The sequence below is a fragment of the Triturus cristatus genome, chromosome 7 (genome assembly GCF_964204655.1).
Source record: "Triturus cristatus chromosome 7, aTriCri1.1, whole genome shotgun sequence".
NCBI lineage: Eukaryota > Metazoa > Chordata > Amphibia > Caudata > Salamandridae > Triturus > Triturus cristatus.
Window position 1 is genome coordinate 232,300,499 of NC_140590.1, and position 22,255 is coordinate 232,322,753.

The 22,255-nt window shown below is 52.5% G+C and overlaps 1 long non-coding RNA gene across 1 annotated transcript in view; it reads left to right on the plus strand.

Moving 5' to 3' along the window:
• LOC146809281 (uncharacterized) overlaps nt 1-22,255 on the plus strand; it is a 455,746-nt gene that overhangs the window by 427,983 nt on the left and 5,508 nt on the right. The gene's annotated exons all lie outside the window — the stretch shown is intronic.

The window sequence follows — 22,255 nt, forward strand, 5'->3', positions numbered from 1 at the left end:
CGATTCCTGTACGCTACCTCCTGTGCCTGTGGTGGTACCAAAGCCACATGTGTCCCATCTATGGACCCAATGACATGGGGCATCCCTCCCAGGGCATAGAATCCACGCTTGACACCAGTCAACATTTCAGGGGTTGGGAAATGGATGAACTCATCCAGGTGAAGCAACATGGCCTCTAAGAAATCCTGCAGCACACGGCAGAACATGCTCTGGGACATGCCACCAACATGAGCTATGGTATTTTGAAAGGTACCCGTGGCAAGAAAATGTAGGGCTGCCATTACCTTCAGCTTGGGTGTCAGTGCCGTAGGATACCTGTGCAGCGGTTGCAGGTGTGGTGCCAGTCTCGCCGTCAACTCCAGAATCAACGGTTGGGGGAAGCGGTAGCACCGGATACAGTCATTCTACCGCATGTCAGCCAAGTCCGGAATTGGTCGGGGAAGAGGCGGCGCTCTGCAGTAATTTGGAAGTGACAAGGAAGAGTGAGTGCACTACAACCACAATTGATATGTACTGAGCACATGTTAATCTGTCAATACACATATGCGACATACGGAGTCAGGTATGTGCCACATGCCCTGGACACGTATGGCTGGCAGGTGACACTCCTACCAAGACCCAGCTACACACGGAGATTGTGAACCTCCACATGCCATGGCATGGGATTAGCTGTGTCCCAGTGTAAGTGAACAGCCAGACGCAACACAGGAGTGACATACATCCACACATCAGCAGAAGTAGGATGTCGATTGCAGAGACTGGTAGCGGAACACTAGAGCCACAGGTCACATGACATTACACTAGGACAGCCCACACACCTTGCCATGAAGGTGTACATGTGATGACTCACCACACATTCATAGAGAGGATGCAGACATGTCCTTGTTACGCTACTCCGTGTCCCATGCATACATACGCACCTCACATCCGATACCACATGTGGCCTGGTGTGCGTAACTTTGTGCCATGTCCATCTACACACGGACACATGTTGGTTGCTGCAACAGCTGATGCTTTTGAGGGAGCTCCAACATTAACCTAATGGGAACACACCACACAACATGACATAGACACATCGTGCACCGTGGGTAGTGACATGTCTGATGTGGTAACCCCTGTACCGGGCATCAGGGGACACTTGCGTGTGTTGGGGACCATGCCATGCCAGTGACGCTCATCCCAAGTGTGCAGTACGACATGCACACATGTCAAAGGAGTTAAGGGCATGCCTGGCACACATTGCACCGTCACACATAACATCTGTACACATCTCATTATACATCTGGTGCCTTCTCCACTCAGGAGTAATGTGCCACATCACAGCCTTTCACACCTGTGCCCCACACATGTAGTACTGGCCAGACAATGCCTTGATGTCCATCCATGGACAAGTATGTCAGCCCTATTCCTTCCTGTGTGCTGCCTGTCACCACTGTGATGTGTGAAAGGCACCGTACTTTCGCTAAGAGGGCCTGTGTACGTTCCCTATCACTATGGGAGTGCTGCCGTATGTGTACCCATAGTGATAGTGAGCGTACACACGTGTGTACGCTCTGTCTCACTATGGGTGTGCTTGCGTATGCGTACTCATAGTGATAGTGAGCGTACAGGGGTGTGTACGGTCCGTACCACTATGAGTACGCATACGCGAGCACACCCATAGTGATACGGACCGTACACGCGTGCGTATGCTCACTGTCACCATGAGTTCGCATATGCGAGAACACCCATAGTGAAGGTGAGCGTACGCACGCGTGTACGGTCCGTATCACTATGGGTGTTCTCGCGTATGCGTGCTCATAGTGAAAGTGAGCGTACGCACGCGTGTACGGTCCGTATCACTATGGGTGTGCTCGCGTATGCGTACCCATAGTGGTACGGACCGTACACGCGTGCCTACGCTCACTTTCACTATGAGTACGCATACGCGAGAACACCCATAGTGATACGGACCGTACAAACGTGCGTACGCTCACCTTCACTATGGGTGTTCTCGCGTATGCGAACTCATGGTGAAAGTGAGCGTACGCACGCGTGTACGGTCCGTATCACTATGGGTGTGCTCGCGTATGCGTACCCATAGTGGTACGGACCGTACACGCGTGCGTACGTTCACTTTCACTATGAGTACGCATACGCGAGAACACCCATAGTGATACGGACCGTACACGCGTGCGTACGCTCACCTTCACTATGGGTGTCCTCGCGTATGCGTACCCATAGTGGTACGGACCGTACACGCGTGCGTACGCTCACTTTCACTATGAGTGCGCATACGCGAGAACATCCATAGTGATACGGACCATACACACGCCTGTACGGGCCGTTGACATGCATTTGGGGTGCCCTAGGGCCCCGGGACGCACCGTACCTGTGTGTGGAGCTCCAAATTACATAGGGGACACATGAGGGACAAGTATTAAGGCCTACATGCATGCTGGTTGTCATGGAGACCCAGTTTAAAGTTTGAATTTATTTAAACAGGTGCACAGCAGTAGACAGTTTGAATGAATCTACTTTGTTGCAATGTGGTTCTGGAGGTGACATCATGCTCAAGAAAAAAACACAATAAGAACCCACTGACTGTGCTAGGTTTGAAGGGATTGGAGGAAACATAGGATGCAAATGTGAGTAACCAATCACTCTGTACTCCTGTGCATGAAACAGGCCAGCAAGGCAGATATAAGGCAGCCAGGTCCCATGAGGGAGCACTTGCCTACACATCTCTGGATTCGACGACCCAGCTGCTGCTACTGATTCCCTGGAACCATGTCAAGGTCTGTTGAAAGGTCATAGCCTTTCACCCTGGATGAGAACCTGGCTTTGCTGGATGTGATCCTCCCACAGTACCCCATGCTGTATGGGCGATCAGGGTATCAGGTGAGTGCAGAGTCCACTAGCACAGACTGTGTCCCTTTTTTGTGACTGTGACTTCTGCCATTGTGTCCAGGTGTCTCACACATGCTATGTACTGTAGGGGGGGTCCCAGGGGGGGGAATGCCTGATGTCTCCCAGCCAGAGCATGCAGTGGTGCATGTCTGCCGTCCTCACTTGCATTGGGTTTACTGTGACAATCACTGAATGGTGCATGCCGCAATCTGCTTGTCTTGTCCTCCTGGGAATGTAGCCTCTACAGTCCTCATGTGATTATGTGGTCAGCCCAGTGTGACAGGTGACTGTACCCACAGATGTGTGTTAGTTCTGTGTACCTGTGCTGATCGTGTCCACATGATGTGTTCGTACCCAGGACATGTGTGTGTGTGTAAGTCCCCTGTCATGTGGGTGGGTGCATATGTGGAGTGTAGCACCCGGGCTGCATGAGGGATGGAGATACCCTGCCCATGTGATGTGAGCAGGGAGCAGTGCTGTGTTTCTGATGTGCAGAGCCAGCCCCACACCTGTGAGCCCCCCCCGTCTAGTGGCACATGTGCAGAGTGAGGTTTGTCGCTGCATTTGGCAACGGCAGGTGAATGTCCTGTGCCTGTGTGTGTCTGTGTACTCTGCTGCGGTAGCGTCAGTGGCCTGTGGTATGTGACTGCTTTGAGGTGCTGCACATTATCCTGGTGTAGCTTGTGATGCACAGTGTGAGCCTGGATCATTGATTGTGTGGTTGTCCTCATTCCACCTGTGTACTTTCAATGGCACGTACTGCTTTAGCCCTTCCCCAGAGGATCATGTCCCTATGACAAAGGTGCAATGCCTTGGATGCATACTATGCCTTGTTGTAAACAGCAATTTTGTTCAAATATGTCTCTCTGTGACATGTGCCTGGTGTATTGATGTAGTGTCACTTGTTCATCCTCACAGGTAGGCGCCTCTGCCAAGAAGCAGATATGGCTGACCGCCGTCAGTGCCGTGAGGAGTGCGGATGGTCGCAAGCGGCGCCTGCCCCAGGTGAGGAAACGCTGGCAGGATATCCGGTGCTGGACACGGAGGATCGCACGGGTCCTGCTGGGGGACTCACCTGAGACCCATAAGAACCGCGGGCGCCGCCGTCTGACCCACATCCACAAGCGTGTGCTGGCGGTGGTCTTTCCAGACTTGGACAGGCGCTTACAGGAGAAGCAGCAGCAGGAAGGGGGTAGGTACATGTGTGTTTGTTGTGTGTCACCAGCATTTGTAAGTGCACAGTTGCATGGATACACTGCCAGGGTTTAAAGGTGCTGTGCAGATCCAGTTACCCACAGTATAGCGGTGCTCTCCTGCCTCCCTTCCCCTCCTTGCAATGTGTTCCCTGGTCTGTGTGTAGTCACTCCTTCACAAGGTAATGTCGGCTGGCGCTTTCTCCACGTGAACTTTGCCTGTAGCATCATGTGTGGAGGTGGTGTGTAACAGGTTTTGGGACCTTGCCTGTGCCCTGTCCAGTTCAGTACATGTGGGTTTCATGTCAGTTGGCACTGATGCTGAGTCCAGACATGGGAGTTAGTCTCTCAAGTGTAATGCCTTACAGCGCGCATGTCCTAAGTTGTGGCCTGTGACATGATGTGCATGAGTGTGCGATATGCATGGTGCAGGGATGGTGGCGTGTGTTGCAGTCATTCCCATTCAGGACCATGGAGTTGTGTGGCCACTACTGTCCCCTGGGGCATATTTTCCTAGGTGTCATGTGTGTCATCACTAAACGTGGACACTCTCAGTGTCTACAGCATAGGTTGTGCTCTGTGCCATTGTCCCCTGGCGCCATGTATAATGACGTAAAATGTAGTACAAGTGTCCACTGTACAGCCTGACCTGATTTTCCTTGTTCATACTCACGGTGGCCAGTGCCTGCGTGTCTTGTAACAATCATCTGATGGTGGCCATTTGTACATGATTATTTGGACAGGCGCACCTTGGGTATTTGGCATCCAATCTTGCATTTATGCAGCCCCTGTGTATTTCACCCAGACTAAGAGATGTAAGTGCCACCTGTGTCTCAACAAATTGTCTCATGTAGGGGGTGGTTGGTGCGGGCCAAGCCTACATGTCAAAACCAGAATTCTCCTTGCTAGGTCTGGCCAGTGTAAGATGTTTGTCTGGACATACACTCAAGGTGCAGTGAGCCAGTCATGGTGGGCATGTTTTCAGTATTACCTAGGCTGCATGTGCCTCAAGTTCATGGATATGGTCCCTCCTCATCCCTATTTTCGGCAACGCTGTGTGGTGCTGATGCAGTGCTGGATTGTCCCCAGGGCCTGGCTCCTATGTCAAACTCCATTTCATGTCATTTGCTATTGTGTCATGCTCTCCATGGATTTTCATTGGCATGGTGGCTCAACCAACTGTGTGTTGCATGCCCTACATCTGTACCTTGTTTTGTAGGTGTTACTGATCTTTCTTTGCAGGCTATGCACTGTAACCTATGTAGATTGGACTCATGTGACATATGTATACAGGTGTGTGATTAATTGCTGTCTCTTCACCTTGCCCACAGCATCGTCGGGGGACACGTAGGGAGACATGAGCACAGATGGAGCGGAGGGACTGAGCACCAGTGCCAGCGTTGACATCGTGCCTGGCACATTGAGTGGTACAGAGGCGGAGGAGAGTGAGGCCGAGGACCTGTCCACTGGCACAACTGAATATGAAGCTGACGGGTCCGAGGATGATCTCTCCGAGTGGGCGGAGGCTGCACCAGCAGCTGACAGCGGCACAACATCGCACCCCGCCCCCTCCATTGCCATCAGCCGCCTCCCACTTGCTAGTGTCCATTCCCAGCGTGCCCGGTCACCACTTGTCTCCTTCCTGCCAGGCACCGCACCCCCTGTCTCCACTGCTGCCGCCAATGCTGAGTCTGTGGACATCCAGCGGCAGTTGCAGGTTGGTCAGGCTGCGATCCTTAATGTCCTCCATGGCCACAGCCAAGTGCTGCACAACATGGAGGCATACTTGGAGGGCATTTATTCCTCGCAGGCTGACCAACGGCAGTTGCTGAGGTCCATAGACTCAACACTGACTGCAGCAGTGGGTCTCCTGCAGCACTACGTCCCACCCCCTACCCCTGCCCCATCCACACTTCCCACTCCCAAGCCATTCCCACGTACCCCCAGGCGTCAGCATGCACCCACCACAACAGACACAGGCACCACACCACCAGGGAAGGTCATACGCACACCTCCTGGCACGCACACACAGGGTGAAGTAGGCACACCCACTGGGTCGGGGGGCAAACGCAAGTCACGCAGGCAGAGTGGGAGTCTGCATTCCACCCAATCCACTCCCTCCAAATCCCCTCCCCTCAGCTCTCCTGGCCACATATCCGGTAAGGACTCCTTCATGGCCGCTCTGTCCCTGAGCCCCACTGTGACATCACCCCGCAAGCGGTCAAGGGAGTCCCCGGTCAGGGTGGTTGAGTCCCCCCCCTGTCCACACCCTCCACCAGTGGCGCTGCGACCCATCCCTCCGCCCCCCCTCCTTGGGGCCTGTGGTTCCTTCGGGTGCAGGGGAGACGCTGGAGGACCTTGCTAAGGTGTGCAGCGAGATCCTGGCCTCCGCCTTTGGCCCTGCCCCACCCTCTGTGGTGGAGTCCTCCATCCCTGCACCCACGACGCCTACCCTTCGCCCTCATGTCCCTGCGGTGCCTGGTCCTTCCCCCCCACATGATGCCCTCCCCGCTGTGGAAGACGAAGGAGTCTGACTGTGCAGGCAAGCTAGGGGACACGCGTCCCACTGTGTCCCCCATCCAGCTGTGACTCATGGACTGCCCTATGGGCTTTGTAAACATTGAACTTTATCCACACAAACATTTTTGGGTAATGCTGAATAAGGCCAATTTTTTTTTCCTTAGATCACTACTGCTTTTCTGGTATTGCTGTTGGTGGGGCTGCTACATGATTTTGGGTGGTGAACATGTGTTGGGTGTGTGGGAAATGTAGTAGTGTGCTGGTCATAGGGGGGACCCTGGTATCTGTGTGCCATCACAAGGTGTTAGCTAAGTGTCTTTGTTCATGTAAGCAGTTACTGCATGGTGAAATTGTCCCAAGGTGTGTTCCTTCCTCTGTGTACCCTGACATCTTCCCTGCAGGGTGTTTCCACTATGTGGTGCTGAGCTGTGTCTACATCAGCTGGGGGCGTGACGGACTCCTTCAACTTTGCACATGCATGCGGAGCGATGTCTCCACCTGCATCATTCGTGGCGTCCTTGTAGACTGTTGCCATGACTTCATGTGTACATGTTTTATTTTTGGCGCTATGCATGTGTATACTCTCAGCCTCGCACACATGTGGTACATGTACTGCAGGATCTTTGTGCACCTGACTGACATTTGTGGGCATTGGATCTGTGGGTACTCCACCCTTTTCTTTGCAGGGGCACTGCTGGGAGTGTTAGGCACCCACCCCTCCTGTGTCTGGGCACTGCTGGGAGTGTTAGGCACCGATCCCTCCTGTGTCTGGGCACTGCTGGGAGTGTTAGGCACCCACCCCTTCTGTCTCTGTGGCACTGCTGGGAGGACTCTGCACCCACCCCTCCTGTGTCTGGGCACTGCTGGGAGGACTCTGCACCCACTCCTCCTGTCCCTGGGCACTGCTGGGAGGACTCTGCACCCACCCCTCCTGTGTCTGGGCACTGCTAGGAGGACTCTGCACCCACCCCTCCTGTGTCTGGGCACTGCTGGGTGGACTCTGCACCCACTCCTCCTGTGTCTGGGCACTGCTGGGAGTGTTAGGCACCCACCCCTCCTGTGTCTGGGCACTGCTGGGAGGACTCTGCACCCACCCCTCCTGTGTCTGGGCACTGCTGGGAGGACTCTGCACCCACCCCTCCTGTCTCTGGGCCACTGCTGGGAGGACTCTGCACCCACCCCTCCTGTCTCTGGGCACTGCTGGGAGTGTTAGGCACCCACCCCTCCTGTGTCTGGGCTCTGCTGGGAGGACTCTGCACCCACCCCTCCTGTGTCTGGGCACTGCTGGGAGGACTCTGCACCCACCCCTCCTGTCTCTGGGCACTGCTGGGAGGACTCTGCACCCACCCCTCCTGTGTCTGGGCACTGCTGGGAGGACTCTGCACCCACCCCTCCTGTGTCTGGGCACTGCTGGGAGTGTTAGGCACCCACCCCTCCTGTGTCTGGGCACTGCTGGGAGGACTCTGCACCCACCCCTCCTGCGTCTGGGCACTGCTGGGAAGACTCTGCACCCACCCCTCCTGTCTCTGGGCACTGCTGGGAGTCTTAGGCATCCACCCCTCCTGTCTCTGGGCACTGCTGGGAGGACTCTGCACCCACCCCTCTTGTCTCTGGGCACTGCTGGGAGTGTTAGGCACCCACCCCTCCTGTCTCTGGGCACTGCTGGGAGGACTCTGCACCCAACCCTCCTGTCTCTGGGCACTGCTGGGAGGACTCTGCACACACCCCTCCTATTTCACGATTTGTACGCTTAGGACATACACGGGTGTGGGTTAGCTGCATGCATACGAGGGGGGGGTACGTGTCGTACATACACGGTTGGGGTGGGGGTGCGCTCCATGCATAGCGGGTGAGGGTACAGGTCGTACTTACACTGTTGGGGTGGGGGGTACGCTCCATACGTACGCGTGTGAGGGAATGGGTCGTACTTACACTGTTGGGGTGGGGGGTACGCTCCATACGTACGCGTGTGAGGGTACGGGTCGTACTTACACTGTTGGGGTTGGGGGTACGCTCCATACGTACGCGTGTGAGGGAACGGGTTGTACTTACACTGTTGGGGTGGGTGGTGCGCTCCATACGTACGCGTGTGAGGGTACGGGTCGTACTTACACTGTTGGGGTTGGGGGTACGCTCCATACGTACGCGTGTGAGGGTACGGGTCGTACTTACACTGTTGGGGTGGGGGGTGGGGGGTACGCTCCATACGTACGCGTGTGAGGGAACGGGTCGTACTTACACTGTTGGGGTTGGGGGTACGCTCCATACGTACGTGTGTGAGGGTACGGGTCGTACTTACACTGTTGGGGTGGGGGTACGCTTCATACGTACGCGTGTGAGGGAACGGGTCGTACTTACACTGTTGGGGTGGGGGGTACGCTCCATACGTACGCGTGTGAGGGTACGGGTCGTACTTACACTGTTGGGGTGGGGGGTACGCTCCATACGTACGCGTGTGAGGGTACGGGTCGTACTTACACTGTTGGGGTGGGGGTACGCTCCATACGTACGAGTGTGAGGGTACGGGTCGTACTTACACTGTTGGGGTTGGGGGTACGCTCCATACGTACGCATGTGAGGGAACGGGTCGTACTTACACTGTTGGGGTGGGGGGTACGCTCCATACGTACGCGTGTGAGGGTACGGGTCGTACTTACACTGTTGGGGTTGGGGGTACGCTCCATACGTACGCGTGTGAGGGTACAGGTCGTACTTACACTGTTGGGGTGGCGGGTACGCTCCATACGTATGTGTGTGAGGGTATGGGTCATACTTACACTGTTGGGGTGGGGGGTACGCTCCATACGTACGCGTGTGGAGTTACGGGTCGTACATATGTGTCCCCACGCTATGTGGTGCTTGTGCGGGCCGTACCCAGGCCTTTGCCACGTGGGTACAGCCGTCCCGCCATTGTTGGGATGACGTAGGTGTGGGTGTGGTATGACTCGTACCCATGCTCTTAAGGCGTGGGTACGGGACGTACCTGTATTGTTGTGTTGCCGGTTCGCGTCGTCAGGTACTTCCGTTGTGGCGGACGCTGGCTTTGCTGGACACGCCCCCACCCCCTCGTGGTGACCAGGGCCTGGGGGTCAGGTATGTCCAGGGCATGTGTGCTGTGTGACTTTGGTGGGGTTTTGTAGCCTGCCCCTGGTCCTGCCCCCCCCCCTTTTCCCCCCTCCCTTTGTTGTTCTGACCTTCTGCGGCGTCTGCGTCCAAACCTGTAGAGGAGGTCGACTGCTATGAGGGCCGGAATGACACGTAGGTTCGGGTCCATGTCTGTCCGTCGCGTACAGGTACTCCTTGTTCGCGTCGTCCTGATTTCCCGGCAGTTTTTGGCAGCCGGAAAATATTCACCGTGCGGGATGACGTCGGTGCGAATCGTAATTCCTGATTCGTGAATGGCAGGCTGCGTGCGTCCCGACGTCACGTCGGCGCTTTCCCGGATCACATTTGTATGTTTATTTTCGTCGGTCGGGGTTTTGTACGATTCGTACGGAAATTGAGTTTCCGTGCGAATCGTAATTCCATGTTTGTATATTTTGACGACCGGGTACGCGTCGGACGGAGAATATGCTCCGTCCGACGGTTCGTACCCGGTTTTTGCAGGATCGTAATCGGCACCATAGTTTTGCTAGGCCCCCAGTCATCTGTGCTAGCCTCAAGCCTGCCTTTTCTTGATGCGGGCCCCAACCAAAGGTTTCCGTCAGCGTTACACCCAGATAGTCAAAGACTACCACCCTCTCCAACTCGGTACCATTTAGGGTGGGGTTGGGGCGGGAAGTTTTACTAGGATCAAATACCATATACTTGGTTTTTGATGTATTAATCTCTAGCCCCCTGTCTTTGCAGAATAATGAAAAGGTGTCAAGAATCCTTTGGATGCCCATGGGCGATTTGGAAAGTAACAAGGTGCCTTCCGCAAACATCATTGCTGGCACCTTGTCACGGGCAAGCTTTGGGGCATCAATGTTGCTGACTTTGTTTAGTTGTCCCACCAGAGCATTAATGGAGAGACAGAACAGTGTGGGGGCCAGGACACACCCCTGCCGTACACCCCTAGTCACTGGGAAGCGAGAAGTCAGTTCCCCGTTTTTCCCGTATCTAACCTGGGCAAAATTTCCAGTATGCAGTCGCTTGATCAGGGTGAGCAAATAGGGTGGAATACCCAGTTCATCCAAAACTATGACAAGGTACCAAATCGAATGCTGATTTAAGATCAACAAAGATCAAATAGAGGCTCCCATCCTCTATTGTCACAGACTTCCAATATAATAATTGGAGCCTGAAGATTTAGTAAATAGTAGAGATATTTTTACGGAAGCCTGCCTGATATGCAATCAGAGTCTGGCGCTCATCCATCCAGGACTGAAGGCGGTCTAAAATAATCCTGGAAAGCAGCTTTTGAGTTACGTCAATCAGGCATATTGGCCTATAATTTATGGGCAGAAGGGGGGATCCCTTTTTATATACTGGAAAAATGTTGGCCCCAGCCAGGTATCCGGGAAATATCCCACAGTTCTAACATCTCAGTCTTTGGCCCCTGGTGCCGTCCTCCCTAGTATTTCTGTTTCTAGCCCTACTGCTTCGGCTCCAGCTCCGCCTGCTTCTTCTTTACTTACGCATGTCACAAGAACAGGAGCCGTTGGCTCTCCTATTCAGTCTATTAGTCCTGTATCTGCTACTACGCCCCCTTTTACTCAGACAACACAGTCTCCATACATGATGGTACCTGTCTCTTCATCTGCTCTTTCCCTTTAAGAGCGACACCTCCAACACTGCAAAATGGCGAGACGCCTGTGCGTGGGATGCATGAAGCGAATTGGGCAGCAGCGCGTGACTGCATGGAGAAAGTGTTAGTACACTCTGCTGTGGCTGATGAGGAAAAGCAATTGTTGGCGAATCAGGCAGCTCAGTGGGCTCGGAACCTGATCCATAGTGTGGAAGATGTGTGGAGTGTGCTGAAAGATTATGAGCCATTCTTACAGCAGCATGCTCTTAAACATATGTCGGTTACGCTGATAGGACTGTGGGAGCAGTGTTTTTGGGGTGTTGCACCGCAGATCATCTATGAGATTCGGGACAGGGTATATGCTAAAGGTATGGCCCCCCATTAGGTTTTTAGTAATGTAACGACATTGGTGGGTTATCTGGGCAGATTGTTCCAAAAGGTTCCAATGATAGTGACACAGTGTCCCATGAGGGAGGTCCATCCCTTTTACCAGCCTGAAATACCAGAACTGCACGATGCCACGAATACTGTAATTAGGCCACGAGTTGATGCTTCGTTTGAGGAACAGTGGATTTATACTCCTTGGAAGAGGAGTGAGATAATATCCCTTATAGCTCAGTTGCCGGACCCTCAAAAAAATCTGACTGCGTACTACAAAGAGTTGACAGAGATGGCTTCCTCCACGGTGATGATGTTAGCTGATATTGAGTTGTTCTTTGGCCTGTTGGTACCGGTAGACATATGGAGGCAAGTGCATACATAGGAACATGTAGTGGAATTGGGTGGAACATGGGATCAGATTAGGACTTGGGACAAGGAACGCAAGCCCGGAGAGAAGCCAAAGGCGGAGTTATTAGCCATGCTGGGTCACATTATCACTTACATGCATTCCATTATCCCGCCGAGATGGGTGGATTGGGACAAGTTGCCTGCATGTCGTCAGAAGAAGGACAAGAGTGTGTCTGATTTCTTTACTAGGTTTGAAGGGGTGTTTCTAGACTTTAGTGGTCAGGATCTGGCGTGCGATGGTGGTGTCTGGTTGTTTGTCAGTAGGTTTGTTAATAACTTGCTTCCCGAGATTGCAACTTGGTTGCAGGCCTCGGAAAGTATGTGGAGCACCTCCTCCCCGTCAGTAATATTGAGTATGGCATAGTACTATGAGCATAGGGAGAATCAGGAGAAAGAGAAAGTGGAGAAAAAGTCAAAGGAGTTGAAGATGGGGGGTTTATTCAGCAAGTAGCGAGGGGAAGTGGAAAAGGCAGAGGTTCGGGTTCGGCTCTGCTGTTACCCCGGTCTAAAAGGGGTGGTGCTTCGGGTGCGCCTGTTGGGCTCAACCAATGTGCGTATTGTAAGCTGGAGGGACATTGGCAGAATGAGTGTCTGGAGTTATTGCAGAAAGGTGAGGCCCAAGAGGTCGGGTTATAGAGGACATGGAAGAGGAGGAGGAGGCTGAGGGGAGATGCAGTCAGAGAATACATAGTATACCCGACGGAGCGGGAACTATTTTGACGGCCCCCGAGGAAGGCAGTACTATCATAATGACTATGACAAGGACGAAGTGAAGGGGATGTCCAACAGCTTTTATTTAATAACTTTGTAGAAAGGATTCAAACTAGGGGTGGGCGGAATTTGCGAAATTCACTTTCGCAAATAATTGCAAAAATGTTAAAAATCTCCGCAAACACGCGGAAATATCGCGAAGATTCGGAAGTTTTTTTCCCGCCCGTTCGTGGTATTTTCTGCGTGGTCGCGGCTCGCCAACTTACCCATGCGGTTGCTCGCGGGTGCGGCCATCTTGTTTTTACTTGTCTCGCGGTGCATGATCGCGAGAAGAAAGACGTGATCGCGCGACGAATTACGTTACTGCGGGCGTGAACTGTCGCGAGACAGCGCAAATGGCTACCAACAATCCAACATCTCGTGGAGGAATCACTGACAAAATATCAAAAGACAAGAAATCGACGTACAAATATATCGATACTAAATTATCGATCACATTATTATCGACATCACATACTTATTTAAAACATTACAAAAATATCGAACACACAATATCGAACTACATAAATATAGATACACAAAATATCGCAAACACAGTTATCGAAATCCTTAAATATCGACACTCATTAATAAACATATACTTCATTACAAAATATCGTAAACTAAAATATCGACCACTAAAATATCTCCATTTTACTAATATTGACTATATAAAATTAAATTAAATACTAAAATCAAACAACATAAACACCAAATAATGTCTTTTGACCCTACACAAAATTAATATTAAACAATAATATATTTACTACATTTAAAAATCGATTAAAAAACTTAACTATTTGCTACAACATTATTAACAACCTTCCTACATTAAACAACAATATTATGGAATTATACTTTATCATTTCATGCATACAATACATCATATAGGGGCCGATTCCGATCCTGGAAAAAATGTCCCCGTACGAATCGTATCCGTATTTTTTTCCGTACGAATCGTACAAGTGCCGTACAAACTGGCAAGTACGATTCGTATGGGAAAAAGTCCATACGAATCGTATTGGGAAAATTCCCCCACACATTCTCGGGTCGGAAAATGTTTCCGACACGTCCCCGGACGATTTTACGTACAAATGTGAAAACTCAAGTACGAGCGCGCAAGTACGATCCGTACCGGGTGTCCGATGTTACAACTGCATGGAAAAAAACACCGTACGGACTGAACTCCCATAGCAACCATGGAGACATGTGCCCGCATACGCGCCAATTCCCCCCTCAGCCCCCGTATGTACGCGCCGACCACCCCCCCAGCCCCCATATGTACGTGCCGAACAACCCCCAGCCCCCGTATGTACGCGCTGACCACCCCCCCAGCCCCCGTATGTACGCGCCGAACACCCCCCCAGCCCCCGTATGTACGCGCCGACCAACCCCGTGTATGTACGGACCATACCCCCACCCGTGTATGTACGGACCGTACCCCCAGCCCCCCGTGTATGTATGGACTGTACCCCCACCCGTGTATGTACGGAGCGGACCCCCAGCGCTGGGGGTCCGCTCCGTACATACACGGGTGGGGGTACGGTCCGTACATACATGGGTGGGGGTACGGTCCGTACTTACACGGGGGGCTGGGGGTACGGTCCGTACATACACGGGTAGGGGTACGGTCCGTACATACACGGGTGGGGGTACGGTCCGTACATACACGGGTGGGGGTACGGTCCGTACATACACGGGGGGCTGGGGGTCCGCTCCATACATACACGGGTGGGGGTACGGTCCGTACACACATGGGTGGGGGTACAGTCCGTACATACACGGGGGGCTTGGGGTACGGTCCGTACATACACGGGTGGGGGTACGGTCCGTACTTACACGGGGGGGCTGGGGGTTCGGGGCGTACATACGGGGGCTGGGGGGGTGTTCGGCGCGTACATACGGGGGCAGGGGGGGGTTCGGCGCGTACATACGGGGTTGGGGGGGTGTTTGGCGCGTACATATGGGGGCAGGGGGGTGTTCGGCGCGTACATACGGGGGCTGGGGGGGTGTTCGGCGCATACATATGGGGGCAGGGGGGGTACGGCGCGTACCGGGCCCCCTATTCCGCTTGCATCGCGGCGTACTTAGCTTTTCTGGCACTTTTTGGGTGCCGTAAAATATTTGCCGTCCGGACTGCTGTCGGTTCGAATCGTACTTCCTGGTTCGTGAAACGCTGCCTGAATGCGTCCCGACGTCACGTCGGCGCTTTCCCGGATCACATTTGTATGGATATTTTCGTCGGTCGGTGTTTTTTACGGTTCGTATGGAAATGGTGTTTCCGTGCGAATCGTACTTGCATGTTTGTAATGTTTTTTTCCCGGGTACGAGTCGGACGGAGAAAACACTCCGACCGACGGTTCGTACCCGGTTTCTCCAGGATCCGAATCGGCACCATAATGTTTAGAAAAATACATATAGAATAATACACCACAAAACCACTAATTAGCGTTTTCCTTATTTGGAAACTAACTACCAGAAAAAAAAAAACATTCGAACTAACCAATAAAAACACTCCAAATTCAAACTAACCAATAAAACACAGATTACAACATCCAAAGCACTATAAAAATAAGTTCAACTTCATTCACAGTCCAGAACCAAAAAAACGAAATTGAATGAAGAAGAAAATCTACTGGATTGCAACTGCAGATATAAGGAAATCAGCATAGAGCAAATATTTAAAACTATCAAAAGTAAGTTAACTATATTATACTCATTAAGACTCAAAGCTAATAAATTGTAATTACAATATACATACACTATAAATAAATAAATGTCTTCTTTCTATTTCATGTTTTCACTACAGGAAACTCCAAAAGACACTAAGAAAATACAGAACAGCACCAAAAAAGATACAACTAACAAAGTAAGTATTTCACAACCAAAAATCAACTAATAGATTAAAAAACCACCCGAATTAAATCCCAATTACAAATCCCCTAACCATTCCCTATAAAAATATAGAAACAAATATTAAAACAAATGTACTTTTATTTTCCAGAGAAAGAAAATACTGGAAGAAAATTCCACAAATAAAGAATAAAAAGCATTCTACTCAAACACATCAAAACCAACTTTGTAAGTATATTGTAACTAAATCTTGTTTTTTTTCTACTGAAATTCATACAACAGCATATATAATAACTATAATATATATTTTTCATAGATAAAGCTACATCAAAATGACTGAAGGAGCAGAATTCATTACAAGCCAGAAGGGAAAAATGTTACTATGCTATATGGGATACACTTACACACAGGAAAAAGTGTATGGTTTAAAAGTTAACTGGAAATGCACTAAATACTACTCTAATAAGTGCTATGGGCGTGCTACAACACGACAAACAACAGTACTGTACACTAGAGAACATAACCATCCACCAAACATTACTGAAATAGAAGTCAGATCTGCATTGGAAACTATAAAGGAAGCTAGCACAAGTTCTCAAAAACAAACCTACAAGTGTAATTTTAAAAGAGCAGCTTCCCAAAATTCCTAAAACTGCTACTACACAAATGCCATCTGTAACTTCACTCAAAAGAACTATAGCACGTACTAAAAAAACACTACTACTTCAACCCCAATTCCTCACACATATAGGTGCCGATCACGATCTGGTAAAAAAAATTCCCGTACGACTCGTATCCGGTCTTTTTACCGTACGAATCGTACAAGTGCCGTACAAACTGCCAATTACGATTCGCATGGGAAAAAGAACATACGAATCGCATTCGGAATAATTCCCCACACGTCCTCGGGTCGGAAAATGTGTCCGACACGTCCTCGGACGATTTACCGTACAAATGTGAAAAGTGAAGTCCGACCGCGGAATCACGATCCATCCCGTGCGTCCGATGTTACAACCGTATGGAAAAAACGCCGTCCGCACCGAACTCCCATAGCAATCATGGAGACATGTGCCCGCATACGTGCCCAACACTCCCCCCAGCCCCCGTAAGTTCAAGTCGTACCCCCCCGTGTATGTACACCCCCACCCGTGTATGTACACCCGTGTACGTGTCGTACCCCCCCGTGTACGTTCATGTTGTACCCCCCCGTATTTACACCCGTGTACGTTCGTGTCGTCCCCCCGGGTATGGACACCCGTGTACGTGTCGTACCCCCCGTGTATGTACACCCGTGTACGTTTCGTACCCCCGTGTATGTACACCCGTGTACGTGTCGTACCCCCCGTGTATGTACACCCATGTACGTGTTGTACCCCCGTGTATGTACACCCGTGTACGTGTCGTACCCCCGTGTATGTACACCCGTGTACGTGTCATACCCCCGTGTATGTACACCCGTGTACGTGTCGTACCCCCCGAGTATGTACACCTATGTACGTGTCCTACCCCCCTCTACGTTCGTGTCGTAGCCCCGTGTATGTCACCCGTGTACGTGTCGTACCCCCGTGTATGTACACCCGTGTACGTGTCGTACCCCCGTGTATGTACACCCGTGTACGTGTCGTACCCCCATGTATGTACACCCGTGTACGTGTCGTACCCCCCGTGTATGTACACCCGTGTACGTGTCGTACCCCCCGTGCATGTACACCCGTGTACGTTCGTGTCGTACCCCCCGTGTATGTACACCCATGTACGTGTCGTACCCCCCCGTGTATGTACACCCCTGTACGTGTCCTACCCCCCGTGTATGTACACCCGCGTACGTGTCGTACCCCCGTGCATGTACACCCGTGTACGTTCGCGTCGTACCCCCCTGTGTATGTACACCCGTGTACGTGTCCTACCCCCCCTCTACGTTCGTGTCGTAGCCCCGTGTATCTACACCCGTGTACGTTAGAGTCGTACCCCCACCCGCGTATGCATGGAGCGTACCCCCACCACAACATTCTAGTACGGAGCGCACCCCAGGCCCCAACATCACAACGCATGTACGAGTCGTACCAAGCCACACACAAGGACAGCACTGTACAACAAAATGGCCCATGTACACACCGTACACACGCAAAAAACGCACGTACACAACCAGGACAAACCAAAACGACACAAGAATACACCATTCGAATGACACAGAGCCACTAAACATGTCCAACAACCACTAAAACAACACATTCACTGACCTGCAACTGCCAAAATCCAAAACAGAGGCCCAAAACACAACCACTCCTTATAACACACCCACCCAAAGTTCAAACACAGCCACACCCACCAATGGACCAATAAAAAGGGCCCACACACACAAACCATGAGCCTTTGCAACAAACTCACTGCTGCCAGACCCCACAGACAACCTACAGCACCATACTAGAAGCTTTACCACACCTTACACTTGCACACCTTCACACACACACCTTCACAAACACCCCCACATCACATTCACACACACACCTGCACAACCACACCCACACACCCACAACCATCCACACCCCCCCCACCATCCACACCCACACCCCTCACCATGCCCACTAACAAGAATCCAAAGTTCACTAGCCGAGAGTTGGAGGTCCTTGTCGATGAAATCCTCAGAGTTGAGCCACACCTCTTTGGAACATTGGTCAGACAGACCAGCATTTCAGCAAAAACAGCCATGTGGCAGACCATCGTCGATGCTGTGAATGCTGTTACGGACACCAGAAGGAACAAGCAGGAATGCCAAGCCAGGTGGTACGATCTGCGGAGGAGGGTCCGAGCCAAGATGACGGATGAACACAACCAGGCCAACGTCACTGGAGGAGGGCCGTCCCGCAGACCCGTACACTACCATCCCTGGGAGGAGAGGGTGATGGCCATACTGCCGGTGGAGGCAGTGGACGGATTAGAAGGACTCCGAGACCCGGGTGAGTACACAAACAACTCACCTCACATGGGGGGAACGTCATCCACAATAGGCCTGGGCGGCAAATTCCGTTCCGCTCGCGGAATTTGCGGAATTTGCGTAATTTCGTGTTCCGCGGAGAACGCGAAACTGCTCAAAAGTCTGCTTTCCGCGATTTCGCGAAATTTTTGCTTGTTCGCGTTCTCAAAATGCATGTTCGCGAGATATTTCTCCTCGAGCACGCAAACAGCAATTGTGAACAGGAAAAAAGCATCGCGAACAAGCAATTCTGCGTGTTCGCGGAATTTCTGCGTGTTCGCTGAGATTTTTTACCGTTTCGCGGAGATTTGCGTAACGCAATTACGCAAATTCCGCCCACCCCTAATCCACAACCAAACTCACAAACAGGCACGCAACCACCCCAAGCTATCGCATGACTCAACCACACTCCATGAACACGCACATGCCACTGGCGCCACCATGCCCCATGCACCCAGCTGGACAATGTCAAGTCACAGGCCACAGAAGACACCAACACATGACACGGTAAGCCGGATGGCGGGAGGGTGGGCCCAAAAAATCACATAGTGCAACTCAGAAGCAGACAACAATGCCCCCTGCCCATATGGCCTAGGTCACAGCCAGACAAACAGTGTGTCCCAACACTGGAATGACTTGCCAGCAAATGGCGGACGCCTTGCATCAACACATGGGGGTGACGGCACGTTCTTGCACATGACAGCAGCTAATGAACAGCCAACACTGTGAAAGAGTGGCAGCACACACCACCACAGCAGCAGTGCAGACACAGACACTACACCCAATGGGTGCCTGGAGATCAGAAACAAACTCACATCAACAATCCAAGAGCCATTCAAAGATCTGCTAACAGTGTGTGCACAGTAAGCTGGGCTGAGGTGACAGAGGGTGACACACAGAGGGAGGGAGAGGGGGACAGAGAGGGAGGGAGACACAGGAAGACGGACAGAGGGAGGAGGCCGACACACAGAGGGAGGGAGAGGGGGACAGAGAGGGAGGGAGACACAGGGAGACGGACAGAGGGAGGAGGCCGACACACAGAGGGAGGGAGAGGGGGACAGAGAGGGAGGGAGACACAGGGAGACGGAAAGAGTGAGGAGGCCGACACACAGAGGGAGGGAGAGGGGGACCGAGAGGGAGGGAGACACAGGGAGACGGACAGAGGGAGGAGGCCGACACACAGAGGGAGGGAGAGGGGGACCGAGAGGGAGGGAGACACAGGAAGACGGACAGAGGGAGGAGGCCGACACACAGAGGGAGGGAGAGGCGGACAGAGAGGGAGGGAGACACAGGGAGAGCAAATCAGCCTTGTGGTGTGTGGGAATGTCTGCTCGTCAGCAGGTGGACTGCGTGCATGTAGACAAGGGTGGCCAGTGCCAGCACCCCCCCCCTCTCCTCCATGGCAAAACACAGGGCCATGTCACAACCTGTGCACGAGCACAACGACAGCTACCTGCATCATATAAGTGTGTGGAACAACTTCATGTGCCCACGTATAGTGCTACATGGAAGGCGCCAATGCACGGCTCGCCACACCTGCCCACTCCACTGCTGACTGCAGTCACAATTGACGCAGCAAGTAAGACTGTGCCACACATAGGTAAAGTCGGCAAAGCTGTGCCCAAGGGACATACCCATGCACAAGTGCACTGTGAGTGGAATGCAAGACATATCCAATTTCCCAGAGGAAATGTGCCAACTTTGAAAGTAATGAAACATGGATGTTGCATGGAACAAAATTAACATTGTCTCTCTCACACACAGGTCAACGTCGTGGATCACCCCCCTAACACTGGGGGGGAAGACTCACAGGACCCGGCTCGGCGGGATGAAGGAGCCACCGGCAGCGACGACTCTCACCACTCTGTGGACCAACCCGACCCCGACCAACCTGGCCCCTCTGGTGTCCAACGACCTGCAGCACCTGCGTCAGGTACAACGGGGCCAACCACCACCCCCACTCCTGCCACATCCCAGGAGACACCCAGGATCCCTGCCCCACCACCACAAAGCAGCCAGGCTAGCCAGGAGGGACACGGTGTCCCGGGCACCCAGGAGGAGGCAGGCGACAACGCCAATGCCACCCCTCAGGGGTCCCGGAGACCCGATGTGCCCACAAGGGCAGGCCAGGTGCAAGTGGGCAGGGGTGGTGGGAGTGGAGGATGGTGGAGGCGCCAGCCTGACCAGTTGGCTGGGGAACCGGTATATTCCCATGTCCGAAACATCCTGGACACATACCGGCAGGACACCACGGGCATGGCCCAGGTTGTGTCCATCCTCGAGGGGATCAAGACCCAGCAGGCCCAGCAACATGCGGAGCAACATGCCTGTCTACTGCAACACCAACGGAGGATGGAGGACAGACAGGCTGAGCTCGTGACGGTGTTCACGGGAATTCACAGTACACTCCGTCGGATGGCCGACTACATGGGCAACCCTCCCTGTGCCAGAAGGCGTAGAACATCACCACCCACAGGGAGGGATCAGGAGGAGGAGGAGGAAACATCCGATGGAGCATCCCAAACATCGTCACGGCCTGCTTCTGAGGGTCCCCGCAGGAGGGCGGGTCGTCCACGTAAAAGACCGTGAGGGTCGGCGCTACAGCACCATCTCCCAGGACACCTGGCCTGGCACCTGGCCCACTGGAGCAACAGCAGCACAGCATCAAAAGACATTCTCTGCCACATGGCCTTGCTGGTCACTGTCTGACCAATGTTGACAAAGACTGTGGCATGGACTCTGAGGATTTCTAATGGCAAGGACACCAACTCCCCTAGTGAACTTTGGATTCCACACATCCGGAAAGCCCCTCATGTCAACCCCCCCCCCCCCCACTAAAATAAAAAGTCACACCATGAAGAGAAGATGCCTGCTGGTTGCATTATTACCTTACATGTGTCTTGTAAAGTCTAAACATGCCTGAGTTCTCATTTGACTTCAACCATCCACACCCTGGGGCCTGAGTCTGGCACAGGACACATGGGTCACAGTGTATTAGGCAAGACAGACATGGAGCACCATACACACCCGTGATGGGCCCAACCAGCTGAGGGGGTGGTCGCACAACCGTGCCGACAGACATATTGAGTACAGCAACAGTCATGCGCAGAGGTCAGGGCTCATGTGGAGTGTCCTGTGGGGCACCCAGGTATGTGTGGACAGGTGGCAGAACCATGTCCTGCAAGCTTGAGTCAGGTGGATGCAGAGAATGGTGGCCTGGCCAACGTTGGATGCATGGGGATGGCACATATCACAATACCCACACAGTCATGGACATCATGCACAATACACGGTCTAATCCAACACAAACAGCTTGCATCTTGCTACTCTACACATAGACACATAGCCACTATCACGGAAAACCATGCCAGACATGCCGGATGCACCGTGGCAACACACCAGCATTGACGGAGAAGAGGCACCTTGGAGGCATAGGGACACCTTTATTAGTCATGTATTTGGGATTGCAGAGGCAAGTCGGAGTACACATGAACGGGTCATGTGGAGTAACATGTGGGTCCAACACTGGCACCCCCCTTCTGCAGCACAAATGCGTGA